Source organism: Acanthopagrus latus, chromosome 16 (genome assembly GCF_904848185.1).
Source record: "Acanthopagrus latus isolate v.2019 chromosome 16, fAcaLat1.1, whole genome shotgun sequence".
NCBI lineage: Eukaryota > Metazoa > Chordata > Actinopteri > Spariformes > Sparidae > Acanthopagrus > Acanthopagrus latus.
The window spans coordinates 1,777,336-1,790,519 of NC_051054.1; the positions used below are offsets into that span (position 1 = coordinate 1,777,336).

Genomic DNA, 13,184 nt, shown 5'->3' on the forward strand with positions numbered 1-13,184 from the left:
TGTAGATTGTTTCTACATGTGGCAGGCATCTGGGGAGCATTTTTAAATATTTGTGTAGTTATTTATTATTTATTGACAGTATTTGTGTCAGTATATAACCTCCTGGTTAACAACTTATTTTATTTGGCCTTTAAAGTCGTGTTTGTGCAAAATAAAATAAGCTTTTTTCAAACTGCACCTTGTTTGGAAGCTTTATTGAATCTGATGTATTTTAAACTATTGACAAGTAAACATGATCACATTTTTATTTTTTATCTACTTGTATTTTGTTCTGTCCATCTTTGCCATGACCGGGACTCGAACCGGCGACCTGCTGCTCTGCACACCGGAGCTCTTCTCCAGCTGTTCCAGTTTCTTATCTGTCCCGCGTCTCAGAGAGCACAGCCAATCAGACGGCTCGATTTGATTCAATTTTGAGGATCGAACGTTCGGGCCGTTTGCTCGTCCAATAGGAGAGCCGGATTTAATCCAATTCCTCAGTGAGCCCGCCTCCTGTCATTGCGGCGTTTGTTTACTGCAGCCGATGAAAAAGTGAGTCAAATATTCATTAATTATCATTAAATACTGGTTTGAAACATGTTAAAAACTCTTGTCTTAGTTAACTGAAGTGTGTTTTAAAACACTCATTTCTCAGCATGATGTCATATCTGGAGCTGTATTTGTTATTAAGCTGTTAAACATTTAATTTTACTCTCTGTAATTAATGAAATTCACCAGTTATCATTGGTTTGTGTTAGCCAGCTAACTTCACGCTGTTTAAATCGACTAATCACCTCATGTCAGTTGATAACAAGGCTTAAGCAATGACTAATTAACTAGTTGGAGAAATTATGTTGGAGTTTACTCATTTTTCAATTTTAATCTCATGGCAGACGTTAGCTTAGCATTTCTTCTAATGTTAGCCAAAACTTAGCCAATCGCTGTGTCTGAAGTTCTGTATTGTGATGCTGTTTAAACTGCTAAAACAAAGCGTGTTTTGTCTGTGTGTCCAAAATATATTTATGAAACCAACAGTAAGTCATTAAAGGAGCCTTTTAGTCCTGATTTAATATTGTATTCATCACTTCCCATTTGTATAACTGTATAACACATATTGATTTTCTTTCATTCGTTGAGTGTCCTTTGACCTGGTTTTTAAGGGTTGCATGAGGAATTCCAGCCTTTCATACAGGACACACATCCGCCGGGCAGTGACAAAAATGTGGAGATACTTTACAGAACCGGGCAACATAAAATTATGAATTATCATTCTGGGACTTTAGATCAACAGGATTTAACTTTTGAAATCAGTAAATTATGGTATTTTAAGTTTGAAAATTATTTAAAAATAATGAAGTCTCGATGTCAGTATTACATTGACTGTGTCCATATAATTAGCTTTGTGATTGGAGCTCATTTAAATGCTTTAATCTCCAATAATACAGCACCATTTATTAGTTCATTGTTGTTGTTGTTTTTTTTTGATATATTGATTTTTTAAATTAATAATCAGAATACTTCCTGTTCTGTACACAGGGAGTGGTATTCTCCCGTTACCCTCCAGCCCCCTGCCAATGCAGTACACATTATCAACATCAATTTCCAATAAACACTCGCTGATAAGATGTTTATGTTTCATATCTGATGATGCATCATGATACCTGCAGGCAGGTAAACTGTGTGACCTGTTGTTCCGGCTTTTCAGGTTTGCAGCCAATGAATAAAAAAGTTCATGAGGAACGATGAGAAAAACTGAGGACATTTGATGCTTTTATTATTTAAAGAGAGACAAGCGTCACTGACACAACCTCCTTAACATTTGCTCTAAAGATAGAAAATATCACATTATGGGACTTTAGGGACGTGACTGATGATAGATAATAATCAGAGAAGGAAGTTTGTTTTCAGAGACAACACCTGATTTTGAGGCGTTGGTTTTAAGGAGGAGCTGCAGCAGAACAGTTTCACTTTTATCTCTGTGTGACGCAGATCTTTCACCCTCTGAAGGTAAAGTACCCAAATGTTTTATACATAGTGAACTGATCTTATTGTAGTGTTCTGTTTATTGAATTATTTCATTCTAGCTGATAATTTAAGTGGATGGTGTTGTTGCACACAATAATGACAACGTCTGTTGGATTTCAACATTGATTTCCATCACAAAACACAACTTTGTGTGATATTTTTGAAGGTTTGTTTATTTGTGGGCTCAGAGAAACGGAACGATTAATGTGAAGGTATTTATCGGTCGGTCTTCCTGCATTGCACGGTGAGATATAAGGCAAATACGAGTCGTGTCTTCACGTGTTTTGAACGTCTGTAAACAGAAACATGCTCGGTAGAAACCTTTAAATCATATTAGCAACATTACCCATCATCATCTCAGACCTGCTGTTCAGCTTATGTCAATATTTTCTCTCATGAATTAAGAAAAGAGTAAAATAATCACAGCAACAGATTTCGAAAGAAGATTTCACCATCTTTTGTCAAAACTGTTTTACAGGCGCAGACCATCCAGATGTGCAACATGCCACCCAACCAAGAGTAAGTCATTATTGTGTTACTTTAGAGATGCTGCTTTCTGTTTTGTGTCCTGGGCTGCAATTAACAACACCTTTCTGATCATTGTAATTATTAATGTTCACTACAGTTTCCTAAAACTCAGCATTATCGTGGCCAGAGGAAGAGAGTGGTCCACGTCACTCAGGGATTCCTTCAGGAGCGATCAGTCAAAAGATTACAACCTTAATTTCAGAGGACAGTCTTCTCTCAGGTCAGCTTTTATTATCATTTAAATGTTCATGCATTTATGAACAGTGAGTACATTGACAGCAGATACATGAGATGTTATCTTTTCCTCACAGTTATATAAAAATCTGCTGCTTTTGCTTTTAATGTTTATTCTGATACTGACGAAGTAACAGTGCTGATAACTTGCAGCAGGTCAGATTTAATATGATAGATAGTGATAAAAATCAGTGAGTTAAATATTTTAACCTCATTTTGCATTCTTGCACAGACTTGTTGAAATGCATATTAATGAGACTGTGAACATCATTTTCTTTTTATACTAGAAACATCTGATAATTCATGTTTGTGTGTCGCTACTGTTAGAAAACAGAGTTTGTTACCAGAATCAGAAACTGTATTTTAAAATACATAAAACACATTTTCTTTTTAATAACACTAGTTCACCTGACGTCAGTGGGGGTTTGACAGCCGTCATTCCAGAAGAAAATGTCTGCCTTGATAAATGATAATGCATAAAAACTGCCTGGATTAGTCCTGATCCTGATCCTGATCCTGATCTTGATCTTGATCTTGAGTTTGAGTTTGAGTTTGTTGACTGGCTCTTTAATGTCCCATCAGTTTGCTCATGCACATTGAAACTGATAGATAAGTAATGCAAGCTTTAAAAAATGAATACACATTGTGAGGGACGAAAATGAGATGATTGTAAGTATGTGTGTGTTTCTTCCTTTTAGAATCTCTCTGGAAAATCAGCATTGTGCCTCTACTGAGAGAGACAGACGAGATGGTCACACTGAAGAGTTAAAAGAGGGAAAGTTCTCTTTTAAAAAGATGTAAGTTTGAACTAATCATCACATTATTATAGTGGTTATTAATACAAAACTTTTACTGAGTATTAAAAGTTTGTGTAATTTAGGATAAGGTTTTAACTTACAGTCACATTATAACAATGACTGTTAATCACTGCAGGCTGCGACACAGTGTCAAACATCTTCTCAAGAGGGTTTTTTAAGAACAACATGGAGGCGTATTGTGAGTATTTGTGAGTTAAACTGATACATTTCAACAGATAAATGAACATCATGAAAACTCTACATTTTCAGTAAAAAGTAATACTTGCATTTGTTTTTCTGTCACTTGTATCTTGACTAAAAGTCACAACAGTAAAATCAACTTCTTTTTCTTTTAGATCAAAACCAGCGAGAATGATTCCAGATGATAAAACAAGATTCAAAAGTGTCTTTAAAAGTTACTTTAAAAAAGAGAAATAATTCTGTAGAAACACCAGATTCATTTGAAGTTCTGCCTTAAAAATACTGTTGAAACTAAAGTATCAATACCACGCTGTGAAAGTGCTGTTGGAAGGAAAAATCCTACATGAAAATGGTACTTAAGTAAAAGTATTGATACCACACAAGACACTCCATTACAAGTAAAGTCCTGTATCCAAAAAATGATGATTAATGCCACACAGAATACTCTGAAGTAAATGTACCGTATCAAAAATGATCCCGTATGATGGCGCAGGATTCAAATGTGATTTTCATTGATTTTGCTGATAACATGAGTTTGGTTATCAATGAGGCATCAATCATAAAAATGATCAAGCTGTTAAATCTTCATATAGTGCACCTGTACCAGCACCTGGGGAAAGTGGGTAATATGTGGAAACTGACTTGTGAATATCTTCCTTCATGCTGATGATACGAGATGACTTTACAAACAATGTGAAGATGATTTGTTGAAAGCTGTAAAAGAAGAAGATGAGAGGCGTCTCCGAGGTGGATGATGGAGACATCGTGAACACAACTTTCTCGCTTTGAGTGAAATTTAAACATATCTGATCTGTCGTACTTAGTTGTTGTTGACGTTTGGATATGATTGTAAAATGTTGCTGGATCAGGAAACGATCTGAGGCCAAAAATGAAGGGAAGTGATTGAACTAATGATCGTCACTGAGACTCGGTCAGTACAGCGTTCACCTCGTCTCTGACTGAAGTTCAGATCCCTGATTTAACCTCAGAATTTGTTCTTCCTCTTCTTGTATTTTTACAATTTGTTACTTAAAATCAGTTTGTGTCATTAAAAAACACGTAATCCTACATATCTGTGTTTTATTGTTTAGAGTGGCTTTGTGAACAAGCTGAATGAAGTCAGAAATATAAAGTGCCAAAATAAGTTTTACTTAGAGGATCAGAAGGTTTATTTAAGTAGATATTGAAATCTCCATTAATTAGGATCTTATATGAACGAGTCATAAGATCAGCAATAAGAGTAAGTAAGAGTATGAACTGGGACAATGTACATTTTAATAATAGTATGATTGGCTTCCTCTGCAGGTAGAAATGACAGGATGCAGAAGTGATTAGCTTTGGTTTATTGTGATATAAGACTGTTTCAGGTGCTTGCTGAGACAAGTGTCCACTGTCAGAGGAGAACAAGATCAGATTATTGAGATTTACACATTCAGAGGATGATTCAGTGAGAGAGTGACGAGGGAAGGTGACAGTCTCAGTGTTAGAAACTCAGTTATCAGTCTGGTGTTCTGCACTTTATCCCTGATTAACCATGTTAACTAGACTCCACCATCACTAACTGTATCACCTGTCACCTGCCGAGTGCTGCAGCTTTACTGTCGCACCTGCTGCAGGGGACCAACAACTGCTACAATGCTGCGATGCTAAAGCTAGCAGGCGAAAACCAGTAAGCTAGGCTAGGTTGAGGAAAGCTAACCGGACAGCGACAGAACAGAAGATCGGTTCGACAAAACACATACAAGTTATAAAAGTGTAAAGTTGGCTAATAAACCAGTGGGACTATGAAAGATTAAGGAATAAACAGCTAAGACAGATGAACAAAGAAAACTCGGTCAGCAACAGCCTTCGATCTGCCGGAAGTCCTGGTGAGCGCCACCGGAAGTGGCTTTACAGCTCCTTCAAATTAAGATATTTTTAAAGCCACAATTACACGTTAGAAGTTTTGTTTTCTCTTGTACTTCTGTCCTCTCTTGTCTCAAGACTCACTGATACAACTTCTGTCCCCAAAAATAGAAAAATATCACATGGTGGGACTTTAGGGCCTCTGTGGAAGATAAATAAGGTAAATTTATCATAATAATAATCTGTATGCTCTTTAGATAATGAAAGCATCAAATATCTAAACTCACTGACTCTCTGGTCATAGTGTCCATTGTTCCTAATACATCCTCCTTAGTTTTACACTGTGACTTTTCAGCATTAATATCAGAAGACAGACAATAAGGACAGATGAATTTAAGGCTTCTGATAAAAGTTATTATCTCATAAAAACCTGCACACATGATAGAAAATATCACATAATGGGGTTTTAGAGACACTACAGAAGACAGATGACAGATGATAATCAGAGAAGGAGGTTATCCATCAGAGACGACGCTGATGTAGAGCTGTTTGTTTTAAGGAGGAGCTGCAGCAGAACAGTTTCACTTTTGTCTCTGTGTGATGCAGATCATTCACCCTCTGAAGGTAAAGTACCCAAATGTTTTATACATTATAAATTGATCTTATTGTAGTGATCTGTATGTGATCTGTTGATTGAATTTTTTCATTCTATCTGATAATTTAAGTGGGTTGTGTTGTTCCAAACAACATCTGTTGGATTTCTAATTCAAACCTGGAGGATTTCTGTCTGTTAGAACATCAACCTGTCACACAACACAACTCTGTGTGATTCATTTTGATGGTTTGTTTATTTGTGGGTTGAGAGATGCTGGACGGTTAGTGTGAAGGTATTTCTCTGTCGGTCTTCCTGCACTGCACGGTGATATATGAGCTAAATATGAGTTTTGAACATCTTTTAACACAAACGTCATCTTTATTTGTACACTGTGACTTGTCAGCATTACTATCCGAAGACAGACAATGAGGACAGATGAATTAAAAGCCTCTGATAAAAGTTATTATATCATAAAAACTTGCACACGCAATAGAAAACATCACATTCTGGGTTATCAGGGGATTTCAGGGACACAACAGAAAGTGAAAGTAGAAAGAAACATGATATGTTGTTCTTTCTGTTCATCATTACTTTCCAGAGGTAACTCCTTTTATTATTGTGGGTGTTGGTCACATGAGAGCTGCAGTTAGTTTTATGTGTTTATCTATAAGTGATGCAGGTTTTCATTATCATTTTAATGCGACACTAAAGCTGATTATCTAAGTTTCACTTGTCTCTTTGAGTGACGCAGTTTGTTCACTATCTACATGTATTGTAACACATGCTTTATATATTGTTATCGATCTCAATGTACCATTCATTTATTTAGTAATTTGATTTAATTTGAAAAGTGAAAAAAGAAAGTGAGCTGCAGGTTCGTGGAGTAGAGCTGACGACAGAAAACAGCTCAAGGAAAAATGGATTGTCTGTGTTTCTTTTAAGAGTGAATTTATCGAAGTTCAAGAGAGTAGAAGTTTAATATTAAAGTCCAGGATATGTTTCTCATGTGAAACACTGCTGAAAAAGTTTATTTGGAACTTTTGCTGAAGTTGACAACATTAATTCATGGAGTGTGAAGTGAAGAGAAGCTGCATGAAGGCTGTAAACTCTGTTTAAGACGTTAGGACCTGAATAAATGCTACGCTTCCACTTTGGTGATAACTCTTAATATCTGCTATGGGACAGATATTAATACATATTTAGATAATATCAAGAAGTGCAAAACAAAGAGACATTTTGCAAAACAAGTAGCTGATATTTTTAATTGGAAATAAGGGCGGGGACACAGTTCCTGGGAAACCTACTGATCCGTGTGTGTTGTTACTGGCATCACTGGTGGTTACCATGTTGTTTACTCTGTTGAAACTCTGCCTGTTTGAAGGAGAGTTTCCACCTTTGCATTGGTTCTTAGTTGGAGCAACAAGAACATTTTATAAAATAACCAAGGTTGATTTGTGAACATTATTGTATCGTCCATTTATTCATTGATGTCACTTATTTAGAAATCAAACAAAAGAACAGGTCAGAATTTAGTTCTCGTTGAAGTTATAGAAGTGAGATGACGTTTCTGTTTTTCTGAATGTAAAACTATAAAATGAACTAAATTATAACATCTGTTCATACAGCAGCAGGAGGACAGCAACACCCGAGCTCTGATGTGACATAAAGATCTCCGGATCAGACTGTATGTAACTGACAATGGGTTGGGGAAGTAATGCATGGAGACACATCTTCAGGATCAAGTTATGGTAAGTAAATAACAACTTACTTTACAGGTGATGTGTATGTGAGCTGATGTGATGCTGGTGTTTCTGTGTGTCCAGACAGAAAAGAGGCAAATCTCCTGATTAAAATAAATAAAGAATAATAAGGTTGTTACACCTGTTCACCTGCACAGAACAGACAGATCAGTGAACAGAACCACTATTAGATAATAGAGTCACAATTCTGATCATGGTGCATTCAAGTGCACATCTTAAACTACATGTTTTTGTATGCAAAGGACGTGTGCCAACAGAGGTGTCATGGTGCATTCAGGTGCACCTCCTATAACATGTAAATCACACATGTTAGGGCATAACAAAGTCAAGTCTTCTTGTAACAATTATCTGAGACTTAAGACCAAACATTCATAGATAACTGCAACATTAGTACATTTTTCAGACGTCACCTTCTTGTTTTTTTAGTGAAAATATTTGTCTTAAATAAGTTTCTAGTAAACTGACAAATTCACAGCATGTTAACTTGATATGAAGTTACATATACCATGATCAACATTTATATCCATGTTGCCAACCTGCAGTTTAAATAACATCCTGTGTTTCTTTTACAAAAAGCGACTGGAAGTATCTCCCAACTGCCCAGAAGTCTGTTGACGGAGGTGCGATCAGATCCTTTCTCAGGTACCTGCCAGCAGCTACTTCCACTGGTTTGTTCCTGACATCTTGTCTGCTGCTGCTGTAGAATCAGAGCAGCAACAGAGGAGAGACAATGTGTGTGTGAATTGCACTGCAATGACTAAAAGTTAAAAGAAGAAATCTGCAATTCAGAACTCCCCCAGAGATCAGCTTCCAGCTCTCCACCATCTTTAGTCATCACGCTGTGTGTGTTGTGTTACAGACCAGAACCGCAGAGACCAGAACATCCGGAACTCTTCAGATCACGTCCTATAGACTGTGAAAAGTAAGTCGTTGTTTTGTTATTTTATAATTTTAACATCTACAGTCCCATTCACATTCAAACTGCCTTTTCCGGGCAGCTCCTGTAGTTTACTGCTGATGATTATGTGACCAGATTTAGAGCAAAACACTTGAACTCACATGTGTTTGTCATCTTTCACTGTTGTGTTGTTGTAGTTAGTGTCTCTGGCACAGTGTTGTGGAATCTCTGTCTGACAACAGCTCATGTTTGTGATCTTCTGACAGGTCAAGAATCCCTCCAATTGATTTCTAAGAAGGACGATCTCCTCCCAGGTAAGAACATACATTCATTTAGATTTGACACACGTACAGAACTTATGATATTAGTATATAGTTTGTTATATTTCTGACTATTTCCTGGGGGGCTAATAATTTTGGCCTCAACTGTATATATCTATATCTATATACCTATATATATCTATATATATGTTACATCTCATCCTGATATTTTTTATTTGATTGTCTTTGATTTTGCTGATAATCAAACTTATGTTATCAATGACGTATCAATCATACAAATGATCAACCTGTTAAATCTTCATATAGTGCAGCTGTAGCAGCACCTGGGAAAGTGGGTAATATATTGAAACTATATGTTGTGAATATCTTCCTTCATGCTGATGATACTAGATGACTTTACAAACAATGTAAAGATGGTTTGATGTAAAAGAAGAAGATGAGAGGAGTCTCCCTGCTGCTCAGGAGTTTGTTGTCTGAGGTGGATGATGGAGACATCGTGAACACAACGGGGACAATTTTCAACTTTTTATCTTCTGTTACCTCTTTTTAATCAGAATATTTTCTTGAATGCACTTTTGACTGTCTGGTTTCTCTGTTGCACTTTTATAATTTGTTACCTATAATGAGTTTGTCATATTAAAACCATATATTTCAACATATCTGTGTTTGATTGTGCGATCCTTCACATAGAAAACAATCAGCCGATCAATAACCAGAAGTGAAAAGTATTGTAGAGTTTAATCCAGAAGGTTTGTGTAAACTCAGCAGAGCTCAGAGCAGCGACACTACTGTGGACTCTGAAATAAAGAATGACTCTTTAAACTTTATATCAGGAGGAGAAGTTGACAGCTCCCAGATCAGCTGCAGGCTGGTTCACAGGATGTTACTGCATGTAAATAAACTCAGTGACTCTCTGGTCATAGTATCCATTGTTCCCAACACATCCTCTTTATTTGTACACTGTGACGTTTCAGCATTACTATCAGAAGACAGACAATAAGGACAGATGAATTAAAGGCTCCTGATAAAAGTTATTATCTCATTAAAACCTCACTTGAAAGTGCTTGACATTATAACACTGTGTTTTGGCAAAATTGGGATCAGACTGGATAGTTTGCTTATTACAGGGAGAAATAAAATCTGTGTGTGTGTGTGTGTGTGTGTGTGTGTGTGTGTGTGTGTGTGTGTGTGTGTGTGTCATGAATACAAAATGTAAATATTTACACTTTGACATAACAGAGAAAAAACACCATCAGATGAATTTAAACCACAACAAACAGTGTCATTGTTGCTATAGCAACAGAATGTAGAACACCCAGGCATGAGATCAAAGCAGACATGTCACAGTGATGTCATGAATTCTAGAATGTAAAAAGATTTGAGGTGGTCTGACTTACACATACAAATCATTTTTAATCAGACCGTTGCCATGAGAGGAAGGAAGAGCAAGCAGGCCGAAGACGATAATACAGGAGAGTCACTGGACGAGATGGAGGAATCCACATCTCTCCTCGGGGACTGGGAGGAACCAGAACCTGACTTTGAAGACCTGGGGGAATCCGAACCTGTCTTTGACGACGGGGAGGAATCCGAACCTGTCTTTGACGACGGGGAGGAATCCGAACCTGTCTTTGACGACGGGGAGGAATCCGAACCTGTCTTTGACGACGGGGAGGATTCCGAACCTGTCTTTGACGACGGGGAGGAATCCGAACCTGTCTTTGAAGACCTGGAGGAATCCGAACCTGTCTTTGAAGACCTGGAGGAATCCGAACCTCTGTTTGAAGAAACCGGGATGATCGCATCTGCGCTGAAAAAGTCAGAGGATCTTTTGGAAACTGGGCGCCTCTGTTGGCAGATGGAGAAAATCTCTCTGCTTAAAGTGCACAGGCAAGAAACCGAGAAGCTCACATCTGCCTTGAGAAAGGCAGAAGTTCTTCTGGAGACTGAACGCCTCTGTTGGCAGCAGGAGAAACTCTCACTGCTGGAGGAGACGGAGAAGTCTACAGCTCTCTGTCAGGCACAGCTGGATGAGCAGAAATGCGAGAATAAAACTCTTGCAGCTGCTCTGAGGAATGCTGAACAGAAGCTGGAGAGTCAGCAGGCGGAAAAGACCTCCCTCATTCAACCCACAGAAGGCTTCAGGCGGACTGTGCATGACATGCTACGGGAAGCAAAGGAGGCTGTGGAAAGATCTCAGGCTTCCCAACAAGCTCAGCTTGAAAAGCACAGAGAGGAAACCAGAAAGATCACATCTGCCTTGAGAAAGGCAGAAGATCTTCTGGAGACTGAGCGTCTCTGTTGGCTGCAGGAGAAACTCTCTCTGCTGGAGGAGACGGAGAAGTCTACAGCTCTCTGTCAGGCACAGCTGGATGAGCAGAAATGCGAGAATAAAACTCTCGCGGCTGCTCTGAGGAATGTCGAACAGAAGCTGGAGAGTCACCAGGCGGAATGGCAGGAGGAAAAGACATCCCTCATTCGGGCCACAGAGGACTTCAAGCGGACTGTGCATGACATGCAAGAGGAAGCAAAGGAGGCTGTGGAAAGATCTCAGGCTTCCCAACAAGCTCAGCTTGAAAAGCACAGAGAGGAAACCAGAAAGATCACATCTGCCTTGAGAAAGGCAGAAGATCTTCTGGAGACTGAGCGTCTCTGTTGGCTGCAGGAGAAACTCTCTCTGCTGGAGGAGACGGAGAAGTCTACAGCGCTCTGTCAGGCACAGCTGGATGAGCAGAAATGCGAGAATAAAACCCTCGCGGCTGCTCTGAGGAATGTCGAACAGAGGCTGGAGAGTCACCAGGCGGAAATGCAGGCGGAAAAGACATCCCTCATTCGGGCCACAGAGGATCTTCGGAAGATGCTGCAGGACAAGGAGCAGGAGTGGGAAGAGATAGAAAGCTCCATGAAGTCCCAGCTGGAAGATCTCCAGAGCAAGAAGAGGAGAAAGAGGAACTGGTTCAGGAGGTTATTCCGTTTGCGTTGATTCCCTCTCAGGAACTGAACTGGTCTGCAAGGCCGTCCATAGCAAAAAGAATTGGGCATAACAAAAACCATAGCATGAGAATTAAATACAATTAATAACCAGCTCAGGAACTCCGAGATAATCAATAATATGCATTTGATCTCCCTGAGCAACAACTGGTTTTCCCCGGGTGCTCCGGTTCGCCAATTTTAATTTAAGAAGAAGTTCTTAAATTAGAAAAAAAAAAAAAGTTGCTCAGGTGTGTAAAACAAACAGAACAAATGCACACAGACACCCAGCCGTCCGTGGAGAGGGGATCTCTCTCTGAACTGCCTCTCCCGAGGTTTCTTCCCATGTCCTTTAAAGGCTTTTTGAGGTTCATGGGGAGTTTTTCCTCGTCTTCTTAGAGAGCTTGGGCTGGGTACCGGTTCCTGATCTGGGTCTGGACGGCCTTCCATAATCACATTTGGGCCTAACAAAAATAATTGCATGAAAAATTAGATACAATTAAATAAACAGCTCAGGAACTCAGGTCAGTAACATGCATTTGTTCTCCCTGAGCAACAGCTGGTTTCCCCCGGGTGCTCCGGTTCGCCAATTTTAATTTAAGAAGAAGTTCTTGAATTAAAAAAAAAAAAGAAAATGTTGCTCAGGTGTGTAAAACAAACATCCCAGAACAAATGCATATAGACACCCATGATCTGGGTCTGGACGGCCTTCCATAATCATGTTTGGGCATAACAAAAATAATAGCATGACAAATTACAATTAAATAACCAGCTCAGGAACTCAGGTCAGTAATGTGCATTTGTTCTCCCTGAGCAACGACTGGTTTCCTCCAGGTGCTCTGGTTCGCCAATTTTAATTTAAGAAGAAATTCTTGAATTAAAAAAAAAAAAATGTTGCTCAGGTGTGTAAAACAAACAGAACAAATGCACACAGACACCCAGCCGTCCGTGGAGAGGGGATCTCTCTCTGAACTGCCTCTCCCGAGGTTTCTTCCCATGTCCTTTAAAGGCTTTTTGAGGTTCATGGGGAGTTTTTCCTCGTCTTCTTAGAGAGCTTGGGCTGGGTACCGG

General features: G+C 38.8%; 1 long non-coding RNA gene across 9 annotated transcripts; it reads left to right on the top strand.

Annotated features, from left to right (window-relative positions):
* Positions 1-437: 437 nt before the first annotated feature.
* On the top strand, positions 438-10,259 carry LOC119004277. 9 transcript variants are annotated; one of them, XR_005070165.1, is made up of 14 exons: positions 476-531; positions 1,922-1,986; positions 2,483-2,523; positions 2,630-2,752; positions 3,465-3,563; positions 3,700-3,762; positions 3,920-5,632; positions 5,781-5,829; positions 6,169-6,233; positions 7,830-7,952; positions 8,541-8,606; positions 8,824-8,886; positions 9,129-9,176; positions 9,534-10,259. It is a non-coding gene; the product is annotated as an uncharacterized LOC119004277 (long non-coding RNA). The 9 variants fall into 9 exon arrangements; XR_005070167.1 differs by having other exon boundaries at positions 484-531; positions 1,888-1,986; XR_005070166.1 differs by having other exon boundaries at positions 487-531; positions 1,877-1,986.
* Positions 10,260-13,184: the final 2,925 nt, after the last annotated feature.